The sequence below is a fragment of the Schistocerca americana genome, unplaced genomic scaffold (assembly GCF_021461395.2).
Source record: "Schistocerca americana isolate TAMUIC-IGC-003095 unplaced genomic scaffold, iqSchAmer2.1 HiC_scaffold_494, whole genome shotgun sequence".
Taxonomy (NCBI): Eukaryota; Metazoa; Arthropoda; class Insecta; order Orthoptera; family Acrididae; genus Schistocerca; species Schistocerca americana.
The window spans coordinates 10,001-15,000 of NW_025726230.1; the positions used below are offsets into that span (position 1 = coordinate 10,001).

Sequence of the window (5,000 nt, forward strand, 5' to 3'; positions counted from 1 at the left end):
ATGTTGCGCCTTAACCTAACCCATGTTGCGCCTTAACCTAACCCATGTTGCGCCTTAACCTAACCCATGTTGCGCCTTAACCTAACCCATGTTGCGCCTTAACCTAACCCATGTTGCGCCTTAACCTAACCCATGTTGCGCCTTAACCTAACCTATGTTGCGCCTTAACCTAACCTATGTTGCGCCTTAACCTAACCTATGTTGCGCCTTAACCTAACCTATGTTGCGCCTTAACCTAACCTATGTTGCGCCTTAACCTAACCTATGTTGCGCCTTAACCTAACCTATGTTGCGCCTTAACCTAACCTATGTTGCGCCGTAACCTAACCTTTGTTGCGCCGTAACCTAACCTATGTTGCGCCATAACCTAACCTATGTTGCGCCTTAACCTAACCTATGTTGCGCCTTAACCTAACCTATGTTCGCGCCTTAACCTAACCTATGTTGCGCCGTAACCTAACCTATGTTGCGCCTTAACCTAACCTATGTTGCGCCTTAACCTAACCTATGTTGCGCCTTAACCTAACCTATGTTGCGCCTTAACCCTAACCTATGTTGCGCCTTAACCTAACCTATGTTGCGCCTTAACCTAACCTATGTTGCGCCTTAACCTAACCTATGTTGCGCCTTAACCTAACCTATGTTGCGCCTTAACCTAACCTATGTTGCGCCGTAACCTAACCTATGTTGCGCCTTAACCTAACCTATGTTGCGCCTTAACCTAACCTATGTTGCGCCGTAACCTAACCTATGTTGCGCCTTAACCTAACCTATGTTGCGCCTTAACCTAACCTATGTTGCGCCTTAACCTAACCTATGTTGCGCCTTAACCTAACCTATGTTGCGCCTTAACCTAACCTATGTTGCGCCTTAACCTAACCTATGTTGCGCCTTAACCCAACACACGTTGGGCCTTAACCCAACACACGTTGGGCCTTAACCCAACACACGTTGGGCCTTAACCCAACACACGTTGGGCCTTAACCCAACACACGTTGGGCCTTAACCCAACACACGTTGGGCCTTAACCCAACACACGTTGGGCCTTAACCCAACACACGTTGGGCCTTAACCCAACACACGTTGGGCCTTAACCCAACACACGTTGGGCCTTAACCCAACACACGTTGGGCCTTAACCCAACACACGTTGGGCCTTAACCCAACACACGTTGGGCCTTAACCCAACACACGTTGGGCCTTAACCCAACACACGTTGGGCCTTAACCTGCTCTGTAATTGTCCATACGACGCGTTAAATTAGTGTAGTGTTGCCTAACTGCAACCCCCGCAATATAGTTTGCTACTCGCACTGCCCGGTCCCCAGAGTATCGCTTCATGTTAAACACCTTGCAGCTATACACTGTAATGCGGATTGGCGGCAGGACGTACATGCTCAATGCCCTTCGCAGTTGTTCATTGGCATTCGCATGGCGAAGCACAGCCTACGTTGTGGTACGGCTTGTGGCAACTGTCCGCTGATGTTGTACGTCCAAATCACACACTGTACCGCACATTGGTCCTCATGTACTGAATGATACATCGTGGTACATGTGTGACCGTACCACGACTGCGCCAACAACGGCGAACCATACGGTCCAAATATTGTGCACTCAGCTACGTGTCGTCTCCCTATAAGAGCTGGATTGCAGTATGGTATGCCGTGGATGGCGATCAGCATGAGCCGTCTGTTGATGTAGTGGCGCGTGTTGTCAGACGTAGTCGTCTCTTCTCACACACCGTGATAGCATGGTGCACTGCGTTCCACATCTGCGACATGCGACAGAGGCCGGTTGACAGTCGTTCGCGCAATGGACATCGCATACGTACGGGGGCCACCTTCCACGTGTTCGCGAAGCGTGCACATGTTGTTGCGTGTATGTGGGCAGACATAGTGTGTCGTGACACCTGACACAGGCATGCAACAATCGTTGAATTTGCAAATGGCGATGGACGTCTACGTTTGCTGGTGACGTTACGCAAATGAAGAACTGGTAAACCGTTGTGGTGCGGTTGTTCTCGGCTAGAGGTGAATCAGTGATGGCGACGATCGGTTGAGCTACCAACCGGTTGTTTCAGCGATACCCACCATGCCCACGAACGTGAATGGCATGTGGGTGTGAAGCGATTACGCGGCGGTGGCTGGGTGGGACCGTCCCCGGCCGGTGAGGGGGGGGCCTTCCGGCGTGCTGGCCGCGCGGTGCGTGGGCGCACGCGCTACAGCCGGCTGGTGGGGGCGGCCAGTGGCAGGCGCGCCGGCCGACGGAGGCGGCAGGCGGCGCAGCTGCGCGCCGGCCGCACCCTGCACGCGGCGCCGTGCGGCCAAAGTAGGTCCTCGCGGGCCCGGTGCGAAGCGCGGTGGACCATCTGCAGTGTGCTGGTCCGATTGAGGACTGTGTGCGCTGAGGATGCGCCGCCGCCCGGCGCTCGGCGCCGCGACGCCGTCTGCTGCTCGGTCGCCTCTGCGGTTCTCGCAGGTGGATTGTATCGCAGCTGTGCGGACGTGTTGGCGCGTGCGCTGTGCTGGGAGAGTTCGCTTCGGCACCCAAGTGGGGCTTTTGTCCTTCTGTGGCGCTGGCGTTCGGAGCTGCCGGCCACCGTAGGTGGCGCGTGTTGTCTCCCGCCGGCAATGCCACGACAGCACGCTCCCGGGCCTCTGTCGGCAGCGGCAAGCTCAGTTGGGAGCACGGGTGGTCGCACCTAAAGCGTCTACTCGCCAAACTCCGGGCGATTGCGCCTCTCTCGAACCCGACCAAGTACTTAGGACGGCGCTGCGCGCCGCCGGGACCTGAGAGGGTTTTCGAGGTGTATTGTGCAGGGGGAGCTCAGCCTCCTCCTGTTTGCAGAATAATTGAGCGGACGCTTGCGTGTTCGCGCGGGCCCCCGGGACACCACTCCCGGGCGGCCGGCTGCTCAGCTCTAGTTGACGCAGCTCCCTGGTTGATCCTGCCAGTAGTCATATGCTTGTCTCAAAGATTAAGCCATGCATGTCTCAGTACAAGCCGCATTAAGGTGAAACCGCGAATGGCTCATTAAATCAGTTATGGTTCCTTAGATCGTACCCACGTTACTTGGATAACTGTGGTAATTCTAGAGCTATACATGCAAACAGAGTCCCCGACCAGAGATGGAAGGGACGCTTTTATTAGGATCAAAACCAATCGGTCGGCTCGTCCGGTCCGTTTGCCTTGGGTGACTCTGAATAACTTTGGGCTGATCGCACGGTCCTCGTACCGGCGACGCATCTTTTCAAATGTCTGCCTTATCAACTGTCGATGGTAGGTTCTGCGCCTACCATGGTTGTAACGGGTAACGGGGAATCAGGGTTCGATTCCGGAGAGGGAGCCTGAGAAACGGCTACCACATCCAAGGAAGGCACCAGGCGCGCAAATTACCCACTCCCGGCACGGGGAGGTAGTGACGAAAAATAACGATACGGGACTCATCCGAGGCCCCGTAATCGGAATGAGTACACTTTAAATCCTTTAACGAGTATCTATTGGAGGGCAAGTCTGGTGCCAGCAGCCGCGGTAATTCCAGCTCCAATAGCGTATATTAAAGTTGTTGCGGTTAAAAAAGCTCGTAGTTGGATTTGTGTCCCACGCTGTTGGTTCACCGCCCGTCGGTGTTTAACTGGCATGTATCGTGGGACGTCCTGCCGGTGGGGCGAGCTGAAGGCGTGCGACGCGCCTCGTGCGTGCTCGTGCGTCCCGAGGCGGACCCCGTTGCAATCCTACCAGGGTGCTCATTGAGTGAGTGTCTCGGTGGGCCGGCACGTTTACTTTGAACAAATTAGAGTGCTTAAAGCAGGCAAGCCCGCCTGAATACTGTGTGCATGGAATAATGGAATAGGACCTCGGTTCTATTTTGTTGGTTTTCGGAACCCGAGGTAATGATTAATAGGGACAGGCGGGGGCATTCGTATTGCGACGTTAGAGGTGAAATTCTTGGATCGTCGCAAGACGAACAGAAGCGAAAGCATTTGCCAAGTATGTTTTCATTAATCAAGAACACGAAAGTTAGAGGTTCGAAGGCGATCAGATACCGCCCTAGTTCTAACCATAAACGATGCCAGCCAGCGATCCGCCGCAGTTCCTCCGATGACTCGGCGGGCAGCCTCCGGGAAACCAAAGCTTTTGGGTTCCGGGGGGAAGTATGGTTGCAAAGCTGAAACTTAAAGGAATTGACGGAAGGGCACCACCAGGAGTGGAGCCTGCGGCTTAATTTGACTCAACACGGGAAACCTCACCAGGCCCGGACACCGGAAGGATTGACAGATTGATAGCTCTTTTCTTGATTCGGTGGGTGGTGGTGCATGGCCGTTCTTAGTTGGTGGAGCGAATTTGTCTGGTTAATTCCGATAACGAACGAGACTCTAGCCTGCTAACTAGTCGCGTGACATCCTTCGTGCTGTCAGCGATTACTTTTCTTCTTAGAGGGACAGGGCGGGCTTCTAGCCGCACGAGATTGAGCAATAACAGGTCTGTGATGCCCTTAGATGTTCTGGGCCGCACGCGCGCTACACTGAAGGAATCAGCGTGTCTTCCTAGGCCGAAAGGTCGGGGTAACCCGCTGAACCTCCTTCGTGCTAGGGATTGGGGCTTGCAATTGTTCCCCATGAACGAGGAATTCCCAGTAAAGCGCGAGTCATAAGCTCGCGTTGATTACGTCCCTGCCCTTTGTACACACCGCCCGTCGCTACTACCGATTGAATGATTTAGTGAGGTCTTCGGACTGGTACGCGGGCATTGACTCTGTCGTTGCCGATGCTACCGGAAAGATGACCAAACTTGATCATTTTAGAGGAAGTAAAAGTCGTAACAAGGTTTCCGTAGGTGAACCTGCGGAAGGATCATTACCGACTAGACTGCATGTCTTTCGATGTGCGTGTCGTTGTCGCGCAACACGCTACCTGTACGGCTCGCCAGTAGCCGTGCGCCGCGTGCGGAACCACGCGTGCTTCTCAAAACTAAACGCCAATGTTGTGTGGTACGAGCGCTG

At 54.2% G+C, this 5,000-nt stretch overlaps 1 non-coding gene across 1 annotated transcript; it reads left to right on the top strand.

Annotated features, from left to right (window-relative positions):
- Positions 1-2,932: 2,932 nt before the first annotated feature.
- LOC124585298 lies at positions 2,933-4,857 on the top strand. The gene has a single exon (XR_006974857.1). It is a non-coding gene; the product is annotated as a small subunit ribosomal RNA (ribosomal RNA).
- The last annotated feature ends 143 nt before the right edge of the window (positions 4,858-5,000 follow it).